At 37.2% G+C, this 24,680-nt stretch overlaps 1 protein-coding gene across 9 annotated transcripts in view; it reads right to left on the bottom strand.

The window, feature by feature from the left end:
• The window catches only part of MAPK10 (mitogen-activated protein kinase 10), a 533,352-nt gene that overhangs the window by 276,880 nt on the left and 231,792 nt on the right, over window positions 1-24,680 (bottom strand). For 7 of the 9 annotated variants that reach the window (XM_087864017.1, XM_045791146.2, XM_045791168.2 and 4 more), the window contains exon 3: window positions 16,185-16,299. The exons of the other annotated variants lie outside the window; for them this stretch is intronic. The gene's annotated coding sequence lies outside the window, so the exon portion shown is untranslated. The remainder of the gene's footprint in view (window positions 1-16,184; window positions 16,300-24,680) is intronic. 9 annotated transcript variants of the gene reach the window in all.

Below are 24,680 nucleotides of genomic sequence, written 5' to 3'. Positions count from 1 at the left end.
TTTTAAATTAGTGGTATATGTATTTGGGGAAACCTAAAGCATTGTGACTAACTCTAAAAGTTCATCTTAACTGTTTGAAAATTTGTTGTAGGCAGAATTAAATTATTTAACTTAAACTTGACAACCCTACTTTCTCTCTAAGTGATTCTTGAGGTTTGTTTGGAGGTTATACCAAGCTGTTAGGGCTACCGACAGACCCTTACATAAAGGGTCTTGTCCAAGATGATAAGACTTAGAGCACTCATCCAGGAAGTGCTTTCACTTTTATTAAGTATACAGCTTTGGAAGGGACAGACATGGAATTACAAAGAGGGAGGAACACAAGCCTATGAGGACATACCAAATAAGGTCTTTGTTCCATAACTTTCCAGAGAGGCCTTCCCTGTTTACCATAGCTAAAATCATAACCCTATACCATACTCCCTAATCCACCCTCCTGCTTTAATAGTCTCCTGACACATTTTCACCATCTAATATACAACATATTTTATTTATCCATCTGATTCATTCTCTGCCTTTTTCAACCAGAAAGGACTCTTGAAATCAGAAGTGATTTTTTTATCTATTATATTTATTACAGTACCCCCACAGCTACAACAGTACCTGGCACATAGTAGTGTTCAATAAACATTTATTGAATGAATAAATGAAATCAAATCTATCCTTGAAGTCATTGTGGTAACTGATTGTACATCCAGATGACCTTTCTTCCCGCACGTTAAGTTTAATGTAGCTAGACATCTTATAATAAACCAAATTCAGAAACAGTTTCTGCACTAGTTATAGAGGTTAAGAGTCACTTTGATCACCTCAGAAAAGCAAATCATATCTGAATCACTTCAGATGGAGACTCCTCAGAAACTGCTCAAGGTCTCTATTCACACTTACATGAGTGGATGTCCAGAAGAAAGTGTGTAATAAACGCCTTTGTGTTCCAGAGTCATAAATAACAACCACTTTCTCTCTTCTCTCACACCAGAGACAGAATGGGGAAATGGAAAGAAGTGATGAGAATTCTGGGTCCTTAGGGTGGTGGGCATTTGCACCCAACATGAATGGATAATCTAGACCAAGCTTGCAACCCAGGAAGAGAGGAGGCCTATGCAAATAGCCATTGTATCAGTGCCTAGATCAAGAGCTACCAATTAACCCACCACTGCTACTCCACACATAATGAAAGAAAATCTTGCTTTTTAATTCTCTGTATGACCCTGTGAATCAGTTTCTGGGATCCAAGCCCTGATGCTTAGATCAGGGATCCTGGGATCCAGGTATCCAGGGATGGGCTGAGGCCAACTGGATATCATGTAGAATCCTCTACCTGGCATTCAAGCCCCCACTGATTTGCCCAAATATTCCAACACATCAGGATGGTCATTTTACCCTTATCATATATGCATTTCCAATATCTATTTGTCTTTTTCCAACAGTCCAATTGCTCAGATTCCAATCTCCTCCAATCCAATCCATACTGTCTTTAACAAATAATGCAACACTTCCTCTTCTCCTTGCTTTCCTTGACTAAGTCCGTGCTTTTCTTCTCAGAATTCCTACGGAAATTATTTTTTTTTAATATTTGCAGGGAAAATGAGAATCTGAAAAGCATGTCCATGTACATTATCTTGCTTACATAAAGAACAGAGTACTATTTTATAGACCCATTTTTTCTTGCACTCCTTAGCCCTCTACCTTTTCCATAGTTTGCTCTTCCCAATCCTAGTAGGGGTCACATGCTAATGAGGATGAAAATGAAATTAATTTTATTTTATTGAAAAGTATCCCTGGTATTTGCCACGATAACAACCAAGTTTCCTTTGTTATTTCAATAATTATTTCAATAATATTCAATAAAATGGTAATGATCTAAAGCAAACCAATTTTTTTCAGTTTTTAGTGTTAGAATAACAATAACAAAATTTTATTCTCTGCTCTAGCCAAACACTGTATTAAAGTCTTTTACATTCAGTTCTCTCAAAAACTATGGGGTACATACTACATGGCCATTTTATAATAAAGAAACTAAATCTTAAAAGCTTTAGCTAATTGTCCAATGTCAGATTGAAAATGTGGATCTGATCTGTGTGGCTGGAGAGAGGAAGCCCTTCGGTGCCATGCCCTGCCGTCAGGGACTATTCTACCTATAGGGCGTAAGAGCAGGGCTGCAGTATAGGACAAAGTCATCTTAACTGTCACCAGAGTATCAATCCCAACAAAATACGATTTAAAAAACTAAAAAGAAAGAAATGGCAAATGTGTGCAATTGCTTGGGGCCTCAGACAGTGTCATGCAGTGACTGAGGCAAGCAGCCAGGAAGGGAAGAAGTTGAAGCTAGGTAAGACCAGAAGTCTTTGTGTAAACCCTGCTCTCACTGCATCCCCAAGACAACAGGATCTTATTTTGGGCAAGAAGGACTTTGGACCTTACTTCCTTACACAACCACAGAGATGTCAGGTTCCCCTCTAACAACACCACCTCCCCTTCTTTTCTTCTTTAGTGCTACTTACTAACCTTCATTTTAACCAGGTTTAGGTCACTATATGAATAGATTTGAGGTTTGAAAGAGGATAGGACATAGTAAGAACCTCAATCGTTAGCCTGACAGCACAATTTTATTCTCCAGACATCATATCCAACTTTTTTCCTTTATTTTCATAAGAGGCAAAAAGTACAAGCGTAAGTGCACAGATTGTGCTCTGCCACTCACTAACTGTAAGAGCTTAAACATGTTGCTTAACCTCTTTGTGCCTCAATTAGCTCATCTGTAAAATGGATATAATAACAATAGTACCTACCTCATTGTGAGTATTATGAAGAATAAATGAGATAGTATATAGAATGTACTTGGGATATTGCCTGGTTCAGACTAAGTTCTCTGTAAGTATTCACAATAATAATTACTAAATAATTCATGTGCCATAAGGGTTAAAAAAAATAACAGCTAATAGCCAATGAAAACTATACTGAGTGATTTTCATTTATTCCTCACATTAAACCCTGTGAAGTAGATATCATCATTGCCCAAATTAAAAATGAAACAGAGGCTCAGAGAGGTTTTAAAAAGAGTCCAAAATTACCCAAGCAATAAGTGATGGAGTTAGAACTCAAACCCATCAATCTGATTACAGAATCAAGTTCTTAAGCACCATACTATTTCAGGTAGGTAATTATACTTGCTAATAGGTATAGAAATTTTGTTCTGTGTCAGTCATTGTTTTATAACTTTATATTTCTTACATCTTATATCTCTTGTGAAAACTAAATTCTCAGAACTACCTTATGAGAGGGATGATTTTGTTGGTCCCATTTTACAGATGAGAAAACAGAGACCAGGCATTAGGTGACATGGCCAAGATCACACAACTAACACATGGCTAAAGTAAGTGTACCCCATTCTGAAAGATAGGTAAAGCCAAGGTGCTAAACTGAAATCTCAGTGACTTAATGTAAGACTGAGTATCACAATTTCCAAAAAGGAAATTCCTTCCTGGGATACTCATCTCAACAATTTCTACAATTTCTAAACAGTTTCTGATTAAGACAGATACTCAATACTGGAATAGTAAAAGGAGGAGCTGATTAAATGCTAATGTATTCTGATTTGCCTTACTATTCAATCATTTTTCCTCCTCTGTTAGCAGCTTTTTCAACAGCCATTTTCATTCCACCCTCTACAATTTGAATAGATTCACTATTAACAAATATGAATCAACTTTTCATAGGAAGCAAGATCATTGCCTTCATTTGGTTTCTGTCCCATAGAAGTGAGAGACAATGTAGAGAGAAATGGTGGATGAATATTCAGTCCATGCAACCATAACAAGAGAAGAATCTCCCAATAATATATCTAACCAAACCTCAGAGGAATTTATAAACATTACTTATCAATAGTAATAGATAACAACTGACTGAGTGCTGAGCAGAACCACAGTAGTCCAATAACTCTTAAAGTACTTACATAAATTGAAAAAAAATGAGCCTTGGTTTGGTGAGCAGAGCATAGGTTTGGCTGTAGCCCCAACCATGCACTGTACATCGAAGGCATGATGTATGTTCAACATAGAGCTAATATGGGAAGGTTCCTTTAGAGACATGATCAATAGCAAGGACAGAGACTGTTGCAGATCTTGAAAACAGATTGAGTAAAATACTAGAGTAAAAAAAGAAGATGGCAAAAAATTTCTCTTTACAGAAAGATTGTGTAGGAGGATACCAGTGGGCCATGGGAAATAATATCAGTCTGATGGTTAGAACAAGTTATTGGATCCCTTATATTCACAGCAGAATTAAATACTTGATTTTCTAGGTGCAAGAAAGCCCAGTAGGGAGGGAGGGAGATGACTGATTGATAGATAGAAAGATAGATGGAAAATGAGTAAAATTTAAAATTTGGGGAATTCTTCAAAATGTTATTCTCGGGAAAGAAAAGGTGGATGATTAATTGTGTGGTCAATTAACTACTGGTAGACAAATGATGAATTAAAAAGTATGGAAAAGTCTCCTGATTAGGAAAGAAGACACGTTGATGATAATGGTAATAAATTTGACCAAAACCAAAACAAAACCTTGCAGTTACTGAGCACTTAATGCTCTGTCCTTTTCATTCATTACCTTCACAATGGCCTTAGGAGATCGGCACCATTATTAGTACCATTTTACAGATAAGGAAACTGAAGCTTAAGAGATTCAGTTAAGTGACTTAACCTGGATCTCATAGGAAGTAACAGAATCTGGATTTAAACACAAGCAGTCTAACTCTGGAGTTTACATGCTTGACCACCATATCATACGGCTATGGGTTAAATTAATGAAAGAAGCCACAGTTAACAAGAACACAGATGCAAGTACTGACATATCAAACGCTATTCCATTTGCTTTTGCACAGAGAAAAGTCAGGATAATGAGGCCGGAAAATAGTGACGGAAAATCTGACCAGAATAGAGTGATGAAAATAATGAGATACAATGAAATCCAAATACTATTAAAATGACTTCTCTACTAACCAAGAAAACAGTTTACAATAAGCAAAATTCATAATAAACAACATGGAATGGACTTCCATGCCTGGCTTCATCTTCTCACTTTGGAATTGACAGAGAACAAGTTTGCTGTGTAGGCATTTTGTGGTAATGACTTTACTCTTATTAACAGTGACAATAGTTCCAGGCAGTATTTCATATGTACATAGCAGCCTTCAACACAGGAGCAAAAGCACCTGGCAAACATTCCCATTTTTATTGTTGATGTCTTAGATTAATGGAGCACTTTCTGTCAGAAGAGCTCATTTACCCTCACATGGACTCCTGTGACACAAATAGGCAAGCGATCCATTTCTACATTTTACATATGGAAAAACCAAAGCCCAAGGACCTGTATAAAATTGCTTATTAATACTGTGGCTGGGCTTATAATGAAATCATAAAGAACTCAGTATTTCCCTTCCTTACTGACTGAAGTACTATTTCTTGTATAACTTCTTACTCCAAATTTCCTGAAACCTGGAGACCTTCCTATCTACTGGATCCCTTTCCACTGGTTCTGGTTCTTACTGTCTCTTCTTCAAACTGGATTATCATTCCTTTCCTCTCTCTAACTTTTCATCCTGCCTTCATCCTCTCTTCTCTCCAAACCACTCTCAACATTGCAGCCAGGATATTTTTTTTAAGATTGTATTTATTTATTTGACAGAGAGAGAGACAGCCAGTGAGAGAGGGAACACAAGCAGGGGGAGTGGGAGAGGGAGAAGCAGGCTCCCAGCAGAGCATGGAGCCTGATGTGGGGCTCGATCCCAGGACCCTGGGATCACACCCTGAGCTGAAGGCAGACGCCTAATGACTGAGCCTCCCAGGCACCCCCCACCCCAGAATCATTTTCTTAAGCCCACTCAGAAAACAGCAATAGCTCTTCACCCTCTATAGAGACAGACCCCAAATTCCTTCATAGATCACTCACAACCTCCCTCAGTCTGGCCCCAATCTATCTTTTCCACCATATCTCTGACTGCCATGTACTCCATCCCAAAATCATACAAACCTAAACTTCTGAACCCCAAACCCACTCTGCTCCTTGCTCATTCTATTTCCTCTTCTAAAAGTAACCTTTCCAACACTGACTACCAAAATTATCTTCACAACTCTACTCCAATGCCTTCTCCTCCATGAATCCCTTCTATTACCTCAGTTAAAAAATGGCCTCTCCCTCCAACTCCACAACACTCATTTAACCTTTATTTGTGGCACTCACCATAGTCTGCCCAGGTCTATAGTGACTTGTGAAAATACATCTGCCTTATTAAGATGTTCTATCACTGAGATTCCCAGAAAGTCAACTATGTGTCAGGCCCTGTGACAGGTAATAAGTCAAAAAGACAAATTGATCTCTCTGCCTTCACGGAGATTACAGTCTTACAGCCTTTCTCACCTGGAGTTCCTCCTGTGAATAACCAAGCACACTACTTTTTGTTTTTTTAAAAATAGTACGTACCATTCTAGATCCATAAAAGAGATGTTAATTCATTACATACAACAGATGCTTTTTAGAAGTGGTTCTCGGGGCGCCTGGGTGGCACAGCGGTTAAGCGTCTGCCTTCGGCTCAGGGCGTGATCCCGGCGTTCTGGGATCGAGTCCCACATCAGGCTCCTCCGCTATGAGCCTGCTTCTTCCTCTCCCACTCCCCCTGCCTGTGTTCCCTCTCTCGCTGGCTGTCTCTATCTCTGTCGAATAAATAAATAAAATCTTTAAAAAAAAAAAAAAAGAAGTGGTTCTCAAAGTATAGTACACAAGACCTTCTGAGGATCTCCAAGACCCTTTAAGGGGGGTTCCTGAAGTCAAAACTAATGCCAAATGATATAAAGATGTGCTTTGCTGTCATCACTCTCATTTAGTCTCAAATGTAAAGTCTCCCAGAGGTTACATATGTTTTATAACAACAGATTAAAGCCATAAATATTTAAGAGAATTCAACCATCTTTTTTGAAACAAATCATAAAACAGATTTGCAAAAATGGGAAACAATGCCACTTTGTAACTATACTATTTCTGTTTTGTAAAAAAAATACTTTTCATAAAAAGATATTATTTTATGTTAACATGTAATGGGTTTACTGTTAATAATTCATAAATGAATTAAATATTTTAAATTTGTATCTTAATTTCTAATATGGTAAATACCAATGAATATAACCCACATAAACCAAAGCTTGTGGTTAACAATTTTCAAGAGTCTAAAAGGATCATGAGATCACCAAGTCTGAGCACTGCTGCTTTACAACACTGAGACTCGTGTCTTTCTGCAGAATCCCAATTGAATAGTTAAGTTTGTAACTGACTGTTCTCTGAACTCAGTATCTATTAAAGCAACTATCCTATGTGTGGATTTATTTATTTACAAGTATTTCCCCTTTCTCTCCCCATCCAAAGGGCCCAGATTTGGTAGCGAGCTGCTTAAGGGCAGAGACTAAATAGAATTTATCTTTGTTGCTGCTGCACCTAGCACGGAAGAGGCAGCCAGTAAATATTTGAGGTGGAAGGAAGGAAGGAAGGAAGGAAGGAAGGAAGGAAGGAAGGGAGGAAGGAAGGAAGGAAGGGAGGAAGGAAGGAAGGAAGAAAGGAAGGGAGGAGGGGTAGGGAGGGAGGAACAATGTAATATTCATTCTTCAAAGATTCTACCACAGTAATCTGCCCATTGAAAATATCTGGTAACCCTCATGTAAATCTGTTATATTGTTTATGATATCTAAGGTAATCAAGATGCCAATAGTTTCACCTGATATGTTGGTAAACCCCAGTACAGCTTAGAGACCAAAATTTTTAAAGGCAAAATTTAAAGATTCCTCTCTTTAGGAAATCAATGAGCAAACATTTGTACACACTAGCCCTTCAATAGCAGCAGATAATTTTAAGATAAAGAAAGATATAAATCTGGAAAGTAGATGCAATCAATTTGGTTGCCTATGCATAAGTTATCTCCCTTATGGATAATAAAGTCTCAATAATTAGAAGTGACTTCCTATAATTCAATTATCTTATCTTTTGATTTAGAGTGACAATGTGAAGCTAAAGATAACTAAAGGGGGTGGGTTAAAGCAAAATTGGGCATGGCAAGTCTGTCTTCAAGACCCTTATAAGCCCCCATCTGGTCTATTCTCCCTTCTGGCTGTCCATGAAGCTGCTTTCCATTCTCATGATGTCCCTTCACTGGTCAAGACTACCCTCACCAAGGTAGTCTACTTGGGCCTGGTCTTTTGGTTATTATCCCATGCTTTAATTCAATCTATACAATTTAACCCACATAGTTTTCACAGTTAAAAAGAAATTTAAACATCGTCTATCACAGCTCCTTCATATACAGTGGAAGCTCAGCTGGGTTAAGACTTGCCCAAAGGAATATTAATTAATGACAGAGCCAGGATGAGAATCTAACATCAAGGTCTCTTCCTTTCCCAGAAACGATGCAATGAGAATTTTAAAATAATCTGCTAACCCCCTAACAAAGTACTGTCTCATAAAAGTAGGGGCACATACTACATGGGGAAACTAAGGCCCTGGCAGGGAGACTTGCACAGGATGGCAGAGCCAGACTGAAAGCCAGGTGTCTGAAGCTATAACCCATACCACTTTGTAGGGCATATATTATTTAGACATGTGTTCAGTTTGGGAGAACCAAGGAGTGGGGATGACAATTGGGCAAGAGTTCCCAGAGGACAGTAGGCATGAACTGGACCTTGAAGGATGAGAGGAGTTTTCCGGGTAGGATCACAGTGGCGGTGGGGAAGGTGCAGAAGAGAGGGAGAAAGAATGTTCTAGACAGAGGGAAGAGATATAGCAGCCTGAAGAAGAGATGGCAATGAGGAAGTGACACAGAACCAGTCTGGGAAGCACAGGCTTCTCCTCCTCTCTGGAAAGTAAAAAGCTGGGTCTATAGCAGGCCAGCTGGAAAAAAGATACACAGGACTAGAGACTCTAGAAAAACATTTTCTAGAGAGAAGTTTAACAAATAGGAAATTTCACCCTTCTTTAGTAGCTGATCTGTGTGACTTGCCTGCCCTTAGTCTGAGCAGTCAACATACAAAGGCTCCAAACGCTTATTTGCCATTCACTAAACACCTACTGTGTGCCGGGTGCCAACCACTGAACACCCCTTCTGCGCCACTATTGTCGAACTAGGACAGGCAGTGGACAACTGAGTTTGAAATCTCTTTGGTTTGAATATCAACTCCAGGACTCATATATCACCTCGCACAAGTTATTTCTCTGTGGTTAGTTTCCTCATCTGTTAAATGAGAATACCAATAACTGTTATCATGTAAGACCACTGTCTTAAATGAGATAATTCATGTAAAGGGCTGAGGACACAGCCCAGCAAAGAGCAAGCACTAAGTAAATGTTGGATACTACAAAAAAAAAAAAAAAAAAAAAAGCATTGTCTTCAACAACAATCTTGATTCCCTCCCCATACAAAAAATCTTTCCTATATATTCCCTTCCTTTAGTCTCTTATTTTAATGTTTTAAGACACTAATCCAAGTGTGGATATTATCTATGATTCAACATCCATTATCACCAATCCACACCTTAACTCAAGTTAGCTTATCAGGTTAGCTAACCAACCAATTTACCTCATAACATTTCTACTTTAATAGGAACAGTCTTCAACTAAAGAAGTAAGTGAGAATTTCACATATTATATCAGGTTCAGAACCAGAGAACCAGAGGGTATTTTGCCTCCTTAAATTATAATACAGAGCCAGACATCTGTACTCAGGATCGAGACTAGAAAAGAAACTCAACATATGAGATTTGATTGCCTGTGACATTCCACATTGCTGACCTGAACCCTGCTTGGCAAGAGGACAGTCAACAGACATATGACATGATATATTTGGCTGAAATTCATAAAAGATGAAAAAGAGTTTAATTTGTTTTCTACCCACTATTTCACATAGTTTTTGCCTAAGATATTTTATTCAGCCTTTTTTTAGGGGGATGGGGGAGTACAATATCTTTGAATCTTATTAAACTAAAATTCAAGGCAGAATTATTCTGATTCTTAAGATTTATAAATGATTTTCTAAAGACAATATTGTCAAAGTTATCCACTCCCAAATTTAAAGGAGCTTAAAAGTGGGCCTTACGGATTTAAAGAACAAACAAATCACCTAGAACTTCCAAAAGTATGACTAGAAAGAAAACTTTGAAATATCCAGCAGGTGTAATTTCTGGTATCTGCACTATAAATATAGATTATCACATGTTATGAATCTGCGTAAGTATGGACTAAATTTTCCAACCAGCCCTAATCTGGAAAGATTTTTTATGTTAATCAAATTTTCATTTAGATCTCATACTTTTATTTAACAGCAGTTCCTCTAATAGTGGTTATTGGAATACCCTTCACAGAGAATGAAGAATCTGAGATATGGTAAAGATTTATGTTAACTCACTCTTCAAATAAGCTCCAGTAAAATGCCAACTTGTAAAAACAACTTTATCATTTTCCTGTTATGACATCAAATTACTTGGGACCTCTCAGTGACAGTCCCAAATCTATCTTCCTAGGATATACAGACTGAGGTTCCACCAATTGGTGAAAAGCCTTTAAAATTTTATACAATATGAGGGCTAGTTATGTTGGTTTTATGAGGGTGAAATAGTCCTAAGGACTTGGTTTCCCATCTTGGTAACTTCCAGCCACTGAAAAACAAGACAAAATTGCACTATAATAACAAATTTCTGAATATCCTCTTATTCATCTCATTTGTGAGATATTTGGTTCCACAAACCTGTTATGCACATTTCTATCTCTGTTTACTTGGATTATGTTGTTACCATTTCTTGGAATTCCTGTTTTTACACTTACTTGGTTTTCAAACCACATCAATGTTTTAAGGCTCTATTCAGTCCAACTTTCACCTTTAATACTGAGAAGGATTCAACACAGTGATAAAAAAAGGAAGTGCTCCCAAGTTGGACTCCATGGACTCTACCAACACTAGTTACATGACTGAGGGCAAGTTACTAAAGCTTCTATGTTTCAGCTTCATCATTTGTAAAATGGAAATGCTCTGTAGGATTTCTGTGAGAATTCAATAAATTTGTGCATACAAAGTGCTTTGAACAGTGAGTGGCTACAAGTAATCATTCAGTAAATGTTATCCACTATTATAATTTTTATTCTAATCTTCATTCTTCCTGCATTACTTATAATTGTAGACTCATAATTCATAAGAACCCTAGACCATAGAGGTCATTGAGTTCAATATCCCACATCAAGTAGTAGCACCTTTAAAATGTTCTTAATATTTGGTCAACCATGAAGATGGTTAAATACTCGCAGTGCTAGAAAATTCACCATTCTTCTAAAAGCACTGACTTGTAAATAATTCCAGTCATCAGAAATGTCTTTTATGTATGCTGCCTACTTTCTACTCACTGGTCTTTTATTTCTGTCTCCACAGATTCAAGGCAAACTTGTACCCTCTATCCACTTTCACACAATATTCTGAACAGTCTCTGAATAGGTAAGTAGAACACTTTGTTTAGGAAAGTAAAACAAATTTTGGCAAAATTTATTCAACAAAAACAATGACCAAAAAACTATACCTTCTTATATGAGAAATTAAGGTATTCTTTGCTTCTGAGTAAGTTGGCCAATGATATTCACATTTATCACTCAATCTACTTAAATAAGCCTGTAGATTCTCTGTCAGGCTGCTTTCCAGACTGTACACAAAGGTATAATTTTTTTGTAGTCTAGTTATTTCTCTGTGTAGTCCTTTTGGCTGTGTGTCTTTTCTTCTTGTGATTTTCTCTTTCCTGCCTCTGTTTCTATCTTTCCATGTATCTATCTCCTGCTCTTTTTTCTTTCATCAAACAATCATTCGACAAATATTTGTGCAATGCTACCATGTATCAGGCACTGTGCTAGACATGGAAAACTCAAAGATAATTAGATCTGGGTCAAATTACTCACAAGCTAAGTTGCAGAGACAGATACATAAACAGTTAACAAAACATCATGGTAATGCAATGAGATAGATATGCCTAGGCTACTGTAAGAACACTAGGAAGGAATGCCCAATGGAAGGAGTCAGGAAAATTTCTGGAAGGAGATAACACCTGATGAAGTCTAGAGTGAGTCTCAGTAGTACCTCTCAAAGTTTAAATCACCTAAGAATCTTGCTTGAAAGATTTGGAGTCAGGAGATTGGGTGGGACTTGAGATACTGCTTTTCTATCAAGCCACAGATGGTGCCCATGCTGTTGGTCTGCAAAGGTCCTAAAAGATGTCTAATGACTAAGTAAAGATTGGGTGGAGTGACTATAGGCAGGATAGACAGTAGGAAGTAAGTCACAGAGGTAAGAAACACTTCAGTGTGTGTTATGAGAATGAAGCACATTAGTGTCCCTAAGCAATTCAAGAGATCATCAGTTCCTAAAATGGGGGTGGATGGGAATATGGTATATGTTAAGGAGAAGGGAATTTATTACATAGCCAATGGAGTACATCAAAGTAGGTAGAGCAGTTACATGGTAACAACTGCAAATCAGATCTGGTGGTTTCATTGGTAGAATCATGGGCAAGAAGATAACATTCTAGGCTATACTAAATAAGCCTGCTAATAATGATGATGAGGCAACTGACTTAAAAAAATGTTTAGCAGATAAAGTAAGTTGATTGTATTTTCACTTATTAATTTAAAAATCAGGAAAGTTGTTACTCCTTTGTATTCTTTGCAGGCCTACTATCTATTCTTAATCTGACACTTAGTAACATGTGATCTTGAAGAAGGCACTTAAGCCTCTTTTCACACCAAGTTCCACATTTTAAAACAGTGAAGGGTTGACCCAAATAAACACTGTGGTCCCTTTACCCTAAATTTTATGGTCCTCTAAACTAAATTCATTTCTTACTGAATCATGGAATCATAATTTTTAAAACCTATACAACACCTGGAATACATACACCGTATGATTAATATTGACTCTACCCAGGCAACAGGTATTAAATCTCGAGACTTTTTATATATCCTGCCTCTTCTTCGCTCATGACATTCACTACTGAGTCCAGTTGCTTTGTACTTATGTTTTACTGGTGATTCTTTGGTTTATGTCCCCATGATTTTTTAACTGGATTCCTCGCAATAGCACCTTAGGTGTTCTCTCTGGCTCCAATCTAATTTTCCTCCAAATACTATCCAAAAAATTGAAGAAGTCTGGAGTCAGAAAGTCCTGAGGTTGAATACTAAAGTCTACTGCTTCTTAGCTGTGTGACTGTTAGCAAGTTATTTAACCTCTCTAAACCTGAGTTTCCTTATCTGTAAATCATAGGGATGCTATGAAGATGAAATGCTTGCAAAATGCTTAGCACAATGTTATTACACAGGAAGAACTCAATAAACACTAGTTATGGTTTTGAAAGACAAATCTCATAAACACTTGGGCAGGTACTTCACAAAAGAGGAAAACCAAACGGCCGATAAAAAATGAAAAGATGTTGTTCGTCATTAGTAATCAACAAAAAGCCAAGTAATACTTCTATGAGTACAATTACATATCCACCTGATTAGCAAAATGTAAGAACTTATAAATCAAATGTTGGTGGGTATAGAACTCCTCTTATATTGCTGATGAGAGTGTAAACTGATATAACTGCTTAGGGACAACATTCTGGCATTATTTAGAAAAACTGAATGTGCACACACCCCCAAATTCAGTAGCTCCTTTCCTTGATACTTATCCTAAAGTAGCTCTTACACATGTGTACTAGAATCTGCAAGCAACTATATAAATATATATACTTAATAACTTGATTATAACATATTTATAATTATAATAAATATATTTACTATATTTAACAAATATATTTACATAAATATGTTCCTTTTTATATATATAAATAACTCAGGTTATGCACACATACTAGCAAAGTAATATAGAAACAATCCAAATGTGCACCAACAGTAAAATAGAGAAGTAAATTTGGTATATTCACAGAGTAGAATACTATACAACAATTACATGAATAAACAATATGCATTAATATGGAAAAATCTTACAATGTTTAGCAAAATCATTTGATTAAGAATATATATATAAATACATATTTATAGATATGTAAATATATTTTTATATATATGTAAAACCTAGAATATATATATATATATATATATATATATATATATATATATATATATATATATCCTAGAAAGAAAAGCAAGGGAACAAGGAACAAGTGTAACAAAAGGCAGGATAGTGGTTAGTGGTCACCTCTAGTGCGGAAGAAAAAGCATGTGATCCTAAAGGAGTACACAGGAATTTACTGGGAATTTATTCCTTAATATAAATGGTGGTTAAATGAGGTTTGCTTTATAATTATTCTTTAAACCATATTTGTCTTATACACTTTTCTATGTCTGTGTTTCACAATTAAAAAATAAACCTGATCATGTCATTCTACTTAGAATCTTTCGAAAGTTCTTCATGTTGGAATAAAATCCAAATTTTTTAGCTTTAAGAGATCCTTCATGATATTTCTCCTGTACCCCTCTTCAGCTTCATTTCTACCACCCCCATTTATGCCCTAGCACAGCAATGTGATGCATAGTACTCACAAAAAATCATACTCTGACAAGCCTCTGGACCCTTGGAAAATATTCCCACTGTTTCCCTTCCTCTGGTTATTTTTTATTATCCTTAACATTCAGTTAAGGTATCAGTCCCTCTGGGAACTCTTCCTTGACAAATCCCCATGCCATCTGTATTAGACTCTCTCTGCTGCACCTCCTTTAGCACCCTAATTCTACCCATTTAACAGCCCTGTGTAAGTACCACACTCTTTGAATAGATCTCCCCCAATTAATGGCACATTTTGTCGTGAGCACCATACTCTTTAGACCAGAAGCTCCTTTAAGGCAGGTACTATCTCTCTCATTTATCCCAAGAGTTAAGGATAATATCTACATCACAGATTCTCAATAAATGTTTGCTTAATGAATAAATGTTTAAGATGGGGCAATATATGTTTTCTACATCACTGGAAGTGGCACATAACAGAAAATATCACGTTCAGCCATATAAAATTGCCCTTACATTAGATTCACGATGGTTGATTATTGGCAACATACTATCCTCTTTTATAACAAACACGTATTTCATACATGCTGATTAAGCACAACATAGTGATGACTATTATATCTACTTTCTCAATATCACTGTAAGCAGACTATAATGAAAATCATGATGTGAAATAAGTATAGGGTCAATTTCATAGTCTTCTGCACTTACAGCTTATGCATTAACTCACAAGGAAGCCTACCTACCCAGAGTCATATGAGCCTCTAAGCAAACGAAAGAGATATATTGATCGCTAGTTCAAAACAGCCTCTTTTGGAGTCTTACAAGCACCACTGTCATGCGCTATTTCTCAAAGAAGTTATTTGACAGATTATAACTGGTTCATCTCTGCTGGAGTCTATTGATTATTGACTTTGGTGACTATAAAGCATCAAGGATTTGATTTAAAAAATATTTTGCCTGTGTGTGCTGATATTTTTATAAAATAATAAGTTTTCAAATTATTCCAATTATCAGAGAAACTGGATCCACTTTTAATACTGTGTATTCGGCAAAAGGATTTGTAGGGTAAATGTCTATGAATTGAGTTTTATAAAACTGTGCTATGATTTCTCTCCCCTTATTTCCAAGGATCTAAATGTTATGTTAACATATATATTATATACATTCTTTATATACTCCTATATATTTACATAGGAGTGTGTGTGTATGTGGATTCCTGAAAGGCACTGAGCATTATAATTTAGCTCAGAACCAGTTCTTCTACCAGAGGGGATGAATTGGTAAAATATGGAATTATGCTCTAAATAATAAAAGCCACTGAAAAACACTGTTAGCAACTGTTACTCAGGCACATGAAATTGTTCATTGCAGCTATCTTACCAGACTGGTAAGATCATAAAAATCATAGTGTTTTACCATGCACCCATGCCCCTCGAGACTTCATGTGGCATCATCAATTAAACATGCTGTCCTACTGATTTTAACTTCTTTGGTTGAAATTATTTGGAGCAGTATTTCTTCAGATCCATACACTAAATCCCATACAAAATTTAAGGTGGTTATGGAGATCACATGTTTTCTGCTAAGGAACCTTTTTAAATTTGTGACTCACCACTGCTTGTCTGGTTTCTCATCTAGAGGGAATGGTTCTAATTCAACAGCTTCTTGCATGAGTTGCCATAATGAAGATCTGTGATGGTCCTGCCGTTGGTGTTCCTCACGCTAGCCTAAAATCACAGCAAAAACACAGCAAGAATTTGATTTTAGCACTTAAGTGGGAATTTCACTTGCATTTAGGGAACCAAAAGACTGACAAAGACAAATGGAAATGAGTGATGGGACACAGGATGAGGGAATAAAACATCCGAAGGTAGTTCACTCTGTTCAAATGCATCACAAGCACAAGAACTTTGGTGTTACCGACACCAGAGTAGCTGGATATTTTACAATCGGAACAGAAGCCAAATTAATAATTATTACTTTAGCTGACGTGGTATTTGGCTTTGTTATATGGATTTGGTTTTGAGACACACGGCACCCTACTCAGCTTCTCCTGGGACAGCTCCATTGTTGCATGTATGCATACTCTGCTTTTCATGGAAGATTTTATTGGAATGATGGGTTACATACTTACCCATAAAAGGAGGAGGAGAAGTTCAAAAACCTCTGAAGTATGTAAAATAAAATAAAACTAAACTGAAGCTGGTCTGAAGCTGGAAACAGACCTATATATATGCTTTCCCATAATCTGATCTAGTTACAAAAAGAGATTTGTAAATTCAATGTTACTGTTACTTTTTGAGATCATATTGGACCAGCTTCTCCAAGATTTGCCAGTTTTCAACGCTCTACCCATTATCAAACCATAAGTTTTGATTTCTAGAACTTTGGAGAGTATGCTCACCATACTGAAAATAAACCTCCTCTCTGCCCCAACTAAGAGTCCCTTTCCTGGCCAGGTGCGTACAACTTACGGCTAGGAATTCCTTCCCCACTATACCCTCCTGCTGCCCAGACATCCAATGTGGCCTCCAATGTCACATGTATTTCTTTCTCCTCTGAATTCCTGTTATATTTCTTGTCAAATTACTAATTCAGCCCTTGATTATACACCATCTTTATTTAACCTCATCTCCCTAAATGACTCTATGCTCCCAAATGGCTCCAACTCTTCCTTCCATTGTACTTAGCAGAGAACTCTGTACCTGGAAGACATTCATCCAAGGAATATTTATTGTGTCCCCACAATGTGCCAAAAAGACACAGTCAGTACCTGAGAGATTATGCTTTCGTAGAGAACACAGGAAACGGGCATAGGCCATTACTGTACTGTGATGAGTGCTATGACGGAGGAAGCACAGGCACTGAATACACCTTGCCAAATAAATGGGCTTAAGAGCTTCCATTTCACTTCACTATCAGTGCTTTCAGATCCTCTTTCCAATGTATGAGAAGAGGACAAGTACTTGAAGAAACTCATTTTCAGGAAGCACATGGAGCACCTGGGCAGGTAAACATCCAAAATCCAGGAGGCGGTTCTACTTTTCTACTCCTAGGAAGAGAATTCACTAAGATGAATTTCTAGTACTTTTTTAAGTCACTGCTGGGTGGTAGCGTTTTCTTCCTGCTTTCTATAACACACACACACACACACACACACACACACACACACACACACAAACACAAACACACACACACAGTAGCAAAAATCCTATTTATTACTGAGCAGGCCACTCTGCAAATGCCTGAGGGCCCTGTAGGGGAATTCCACTTTACACCTGCACACCATATGGGATTTCAGAGCAACTGTGGGTTAGGAATGCTTCTAAGGAACCTCCAGTCATCTCTTTCCCCATTCAAAACTTTAATTTCCATTCCTAGGAGCATTAGCTCTATAAGGCTATGGCTTTCACATCTCAGAGATAAAGACAGTAAGAAAGGCCACAGAGGCTTATTAAGGATGCAAAACATCAATTCCACTAGAAAAATTCTTTACCAAAAATAAGTATAAATCTGTAGTCCACTTCTCGTACCAAAATTCTTCTTCTGATTTAAGGATTTTCAATATCACCTGAGTTCTCCATTTGGAGTTTCTACCAAGATTCACAACAAGAATTGGGGGGGGGGGGGGATAGTACCTAAAACATACAGATTTTTCACTTTCCCCCCTTTGCCTTGATTTTCTCATACGGATAAAATGTACTCAAATTGAAAAATCTTTAGTCAAAACCTGACAACTTTGCTATGAAAATATGTACAGATAGTTAAATTTCTAAAATTCAAGCTCCAATTCTCAATTACATTTTCTCTTTCAAAGAGAATCAATATGCAACATGATCTTTTATCTGAATCAGCAGCAGTGTCTCATCTCAGACTTCTATAATGCAATAAATATATTTAATATACTAAATAAATAAATGGTTCTTGTTCTCCTTTACCAATAAGCATTCCCCCAGTGGTCTACAGGCCCAACTTTATCCAAGTCCGTGGTCCTCAGAAGAAGGTGTGAGAGATGCATGTGTGGTGGGGAGGAAATACTCAGCCTGCAGCAAACACAGCATTGTACTCCTTTCTGTCATTACTGGACACTTTGTGCTTCTTTTTGCTTAAGTGTTGCAATGTCCAACCAAAAGCTTAAAGGAGACTGCAAGAGGAAACAGTAAACGCAATGGAGAAAGAATGTTAAGTGTCAATTTGTTTACTTCTTCTAATTGAAGGAAGACTCCCTTGCTTTGAGACCGATTATTCTCATAAGCAACTAAGCAATCATTTGATTTGCACACACCAGTTCCATGCAAAGTCTTTTAGCTCCAAATATGACCTGAAGCCAGAACTAGAGCAGGGAGGGAGAGCATCTGCCCCCATGTTTAACAAACCAGAAAGCCCCCAACTTGTCTTTATTTTTATCATCAGTATTAAAAGACTTTTTCACTAAGATTATATCCACAGACACAGATTCATTTACATAAAGCCACAATAAAACTTTAAAAAAAAAAAAAAGCCTTTAAATAGGGGATGTTTTACCTTTAAACATGGGAGGCTTTTCCACATTACTGAGGTTAGGCAGATCCCTTTTGCTTATGCTATTCCTGTAAGATATACTAACCAGGGAAATCCTACGAATTTTCTTGTAACTTAAAAATATACATTTATTTTATAGCATCCACAATCAAGTCCCAGTTCATTCTAACCTTGAAAAACATTGACTACATCCTATAAAACCATTAAATACTAATAGGTGCAGACGTACCAGATAATGACAGCAAAACACACTCGGTCCCTCTGGGATCTGTTCACAAACATCCCCTTCCAGCATGACAAACACACTCCTCCCAACAGCAGATGCTGTTCTGGGGCAAGCAAGCAGGAAGCTGGAGGCAGCTGATTTTTCCACTCCACATATGATTTCTTACCGCCTCATCATCAAGAATTTTTTTTTTTTTACCAGAATTGCAAAGATTCTATAACACCAGGAGCCCATCAAATTAAAGCTACTTTACAACAGGAGGGAGTCATGTGCAGATGAAGAAGCACGAAGACTCTTTAATATGTAAGGTCACACCACCTTTGTCATCTGATTTGCTAGTTCCGTTGTAGGGAAGAGAAAATCCAGTTTGCTCTGGGTAATAAAATAAGCTAATCCAGTACTTGATGTCAATTAAGAGTGAGATGGAGGCAGGAAAGGGGATACGTGCCAGAGGCAGCAAAACTGCTCTATCCAGGCTGTCTGGCCCCTAAAATCCAACGGTTCCGAAGTAGAGTCAGCAGCTTGTGAGCTCATTCATGAGCCTCACTACCTATATTTACAACATACATGCTCACCTATGGCAGAACATATACAGAAGCCTCTCAGAGAGAAGGGGTCATTCCTGCAACCATTTTTGATATGTGGCTCAGCATTCCGTGAGATCTTCCAGGGTCTGACAGCTAGCAAACGAGGGATAGAGGGAGAAATAGGACTGTGGGCTAGCAACACTTATTTTCCTTCCATCTGAAAGGTGGCCTGTCCCATGACTTAGCCTGCCTCTTTCTGGTTCGTTCATAAAAGTTACCGTCAACACCCCAGCAGCATGCAGGGCTCTGCAGCAAAGACAGCCCGTGTAAACAACCTTGTTATTCCTTCAGAGCCTACTGCCATGGGATAAGCCATTCTTTTTCTGTAGCTAAATGGCAGTATCTGGGAAGTGAAGTGTTAGAAGGCAAAAGCAGAGACAGCCTCTGGATTTAAATGTAGAGGGGGAAAAATACATATATAATTTTTCCGGAAATATCTCTAACCTTGATGTACTCGAAGATTTTCCAATAAATCACATTTACTTTGCTGCAGGCACAAATACATAAATTCTGATAAGTATACTCATTTCTGATATTTTTTTCCCAAAAGAGCTCTGACATTTCTAGGGGACACAGTATCCCAGCACAGAATATGGGAACCCTGCCATTAAAAAAAAAAAAAAAAGGCTGCCTGCTGTGACTAGGAGATCACTTTCTTAAAGGGATCCCTTACCTATGCGACTGCAGTGCCAATGTTTCCTCTAATCTCTAACCTATCCCCTGTCCTGTGTTCCTCTCCCTGGCCTGAATTTAGTCTAGAATTTCTCTGCAAGAGTAATGTCATTAGTTTTGCAACTAAAATATATAAATACCATTCCTTACTAAAAATAAATATGTTCCAAAATATTTATTTAAATTACACCTCTCAGGAAGTAAACATAAATGCATACTTAAAGACATGATTTTTTAATGTTTTAAGGAACCCAGAGCATTTCTTAGATATAGGACTGAGGTCAGCACTTCTAACACACAAAGCTGTTCGCTGTCTCTCTGTCTCTTTCTCTCCCCCCCTCCCCCGCTGTTTTTCTCTTCCCTTCTGTAGCTCTGCATTGGTCTAAAAGCCCCTGGTCACAATAAGAAAGCTCCCTCCCACCCTCTGCCAACCCTCACTCCAAACAGGAAGGTTTCCACACGCCCAAGTCTGGGGAGAGATGCTCCACACAGAAGGAAAGGCTGGTGGCTTCTTGCCTCAGAGGTACTTCACTTCATGAACCTGCTTTCCATCCCATCTCTCCCACTTTTCCCATGCTCGCTCTCCCACCCCACCAGGAGCAATCAATAGGCATCACCCCACCCTCCAAAAAACATGTTAGAACCCAGAAGGAGCAAAGAGCCACCTACCATTCCGTGCTTGAGAACTACGATCCTGATCCAGCAGTGTTTGCCCCAGAAATCCTCCCTACTTGTTTTTCATTAACCACATTCCAAATTGTAATAAGGAATAGATTCTTTGGAGGTGGGGAAATTGTTTAAAATTAATGATAGACAGGTGATTTCCAAGAAAACCCAATCTTAAAGTCACTCAAGCCCCTAGGAACTGAGGGGTGAGGAGAAAAAAGGAAAATTGTAAAAATGAAAAAAGAAAAGAAAAAGGTAAGCATATAACAAGCACCACCCACCCCCATAAAAATAAAAAAAGAAGGGGAGGATTTTTTTAAAAAGAAGAAGAGTGGCTTGCTGAATCACCCTCTTTCACTGCCTGGAAACCATTGTGCAGCGTGATGCTGCCTGTACCATTGTGGAACCTACCAGAGGAGACGGACAGAGGGCTTGGGGAATGGGGTTGCTATGGCAACCGAAAGGAGCACACATGACGTCAAAGCCCAGAGAGGTCTCGGGAGGGGTGAGAGGGGGAAAGGGAAAGAGGAAAAAGTCTATGTGCGGCTACAGCTACTGTGTTTTCCGGTGAAATGAGGACCAGGCAAAATGGAAAGGACTGAGGTTCGTTGGCAGCCGCTATCAGGAACTACGACATCAGCAGCCCGTCTGCACAACCCAGAGAAACAATCTGCTCCATGCAGCCCCGGCCCTGTACACAGCAGGGCTGAGGAACGTACGCCTGCAGACCAAAGCACCGAAAGAAATACACTCCATCTCTGCTTTTCAACTAGCTCAGTTTTTCGCAAACAGCACAAAGTGAGACTTGTAGTCTCTCTCAATGTCAAAACAAACAAGGATGGAAATAACCTCAGCAGAGAAGTGAGCATCTGAGTCCCAGCTGGACCCCAGAGGTCGTTTGTACGACACTATTCCTCTTCTCTGGTTCCTTGGTTTTTATAAACATCATAAATAAATACCCACTACACCAAACTCAGCAAACTGATTATTAGATTGCAATTAGAATGTGGAAAAAATTACTGTTAATCTGAGTTAACAAACCAGGGTTTTTTGTTTTTTTTTTAATTGCTGATTATTCTCTGGAAAACTGATACAAACTGTATTGTTACTATTTGGGGCAAATATCTCTATTTTATTTAAGTAATTTGCTCTGCTTTTGACTCTTAGAATATATTTTTAAGTCTCCATACAGTTTTAGCATCTACAAATAATACTTTTTTTAGAATGAGGGCAGTTAACCACTTCTACTACTTTAAGAAATTACCAAATTTTTAACCCTTTTAAAATATTTTCTTTACATAAGGAAAATTTTCAATTGAAATTTGGCCTAACTAGCCTCAGTCCTTGGACTTCTCAAGTTACAGTATTTAACCAATTCCTTTTTTGCTTAAACAACTTCGTGGTGGGTTTCTGTCCATTGACACCAAGTAATGCTGAGTTTTATACCATTGTGCACTGTTTTAGAACCAGCATATTTACATGAAGAAGAACCTTCTTCCGTGTGTTAACAGAAAAGACATAATATGCAACAGATATAAACCAAGCAGTGATCGTAGACACTAAAACATCATAAAACTGTGTGGGACTACATCAGGTTTTGTTTTCATTGTTGTTGCTGCTATTACTTTATTCAGGAGGGAATCTAGAAAAAAAAGTCTTACATGAGTTTTTCTGTCTTTAATCTATTGGCCAAGACAGGGTTTTGGATGTTGCTTTACTCTACTTTCAAGTTCAACAGGAATCAGTTGACTATTAACTGTTAGTCTTGGCAATGGGTCTACCCAAAAGAAAACTATGTCTCAAGCAAAAATACGTATTGATTAACCAAACAACCTTATAGTACAATATAACTAGTATTCAGGCTTTTAAGTTATTGTAGTCCAAGCTTTGATATCAAAAGTCCATTTTTAATAACTGGATATCAATGAAGAAAAAATGAACACAATTCTTACCTCACACTGCAAACACAAAAATTAGAGATAAATTATACATCAAAACATAAAAGCTAAAATCCGTAAAGCTATTAGAATAAAATACTTCTTTTAGAAGGAAAATAACTTTCTGATCTTGGAGTAGGCAAAGATTTCTTAGGACACAGAAAGTACCATAACAGAAAAAAAATATAGACTTGGTCAAAATTAAAGCTTCCACTTATTCAAGTCACCATTAAGAAAATGAAAGAGACAAGCCACAGACTAAAAGAAAATAGTTTTGATAAACATCTGAAAATACTTTTGATACTATTATATGATACTATCAAATTCAAATACAAAGTCTAGATTATATAAAAATATCTTACAACTCAATGACAAAAACAATTTTGTTTAATGGTCAGTCTTGAGCAGGCACTTGACAAGGGAGATTTATAAATGGTCGATAAGTACATTAAAAAGTGTTCAGCATCATTAGTCATCAGAGACATGCAAATTAAAACTGCAATCAATGCCATTTTACACCCATAAAAATGGCTAAAATTAAAAAAGACTAACTACACTAAATATTGGCTAAGATATAGAGAAACCAGAACTCTCCTACATTAATGGTGTGAGTATAAAATGGTAAAACTACTTTGGGAAATGGTTTGGCAGGAGTTTTTTTTTTTAATGATAAACATGTATCTATAGTATGACTCAACAATTCTATTCATAGATAGTCACCCAAGAGAAAAGAAAAATATTTCCATTAAAAAAAAAACAACTTTATTTGTAATTGGTAAAAAGTAGAAACAACTCAAAGTATATCAACAGGACAGTGAATAAGCAAATTATGATATATTCATATAATAGTATACTATTCAGCAATAGAAAAGAATGTCAACTATGAATAGGTTAGAAACAACCATTTTCTTCCATTAGATATTAATTCTTGATGGCACAATTTACCAAGAATAATAGATACCAACATCGCTTATAGATTAGGAGGTGGATTTTACTGTTTAGAGCTTTAATTCTGAACCTACTCATTTCAGTAATATTTAGATGATCAAAATGTTCTTTTAAGTCTATTCTATACACTATAGAAAAATTAATTTGGATCATTTAATACAAGTTGGCTTTTAAAAAATCAACACTAAATAGATCCCATTCATGATTGGATAAAACAAAAACTATTTACTTAAAGCCCTCAATAAGATAATCCTAATGTAAATCTCTATTGCAATTTCTCAATCCGAAACAATATGTTTTAGATTCCTCTCTTCCCTCCCAAAACACAATTTTAATCAAAAGAGAGAAAGAAAATGAATAGATACCTACTGACATCATTGTACTTGGCAGGCACTCTACTTATGCCTAGTTGTACCCATCACATAAACTCCCACAAAAGTATCTCCTCCCTTTCATTTGTTATTTACCATACTATATGTTGTATTACTCGAATTTTATGACTATATAATATCCTACCTCAAATTCAACTGTAACTTAATCTTTCTTAGTAT

Source organism: Ursus americanus, chromosome 8, assembly GCF_024610735.1.
Source record: "Ursus americanus isolate L20-20 chromosome 8, mUrsAme1.1.p, whole genome shotgun sequence".
NCBI classification, from domain to species: domain Eukaryota; kingdom Metazoa; phylum Chordata; class Mammalia; order Carnivora; family Ursidae; genus Ursus; species Ursus americanus.
This window is presented reverse-complemented; position numbering and strand designations above follow the sequence as displayed.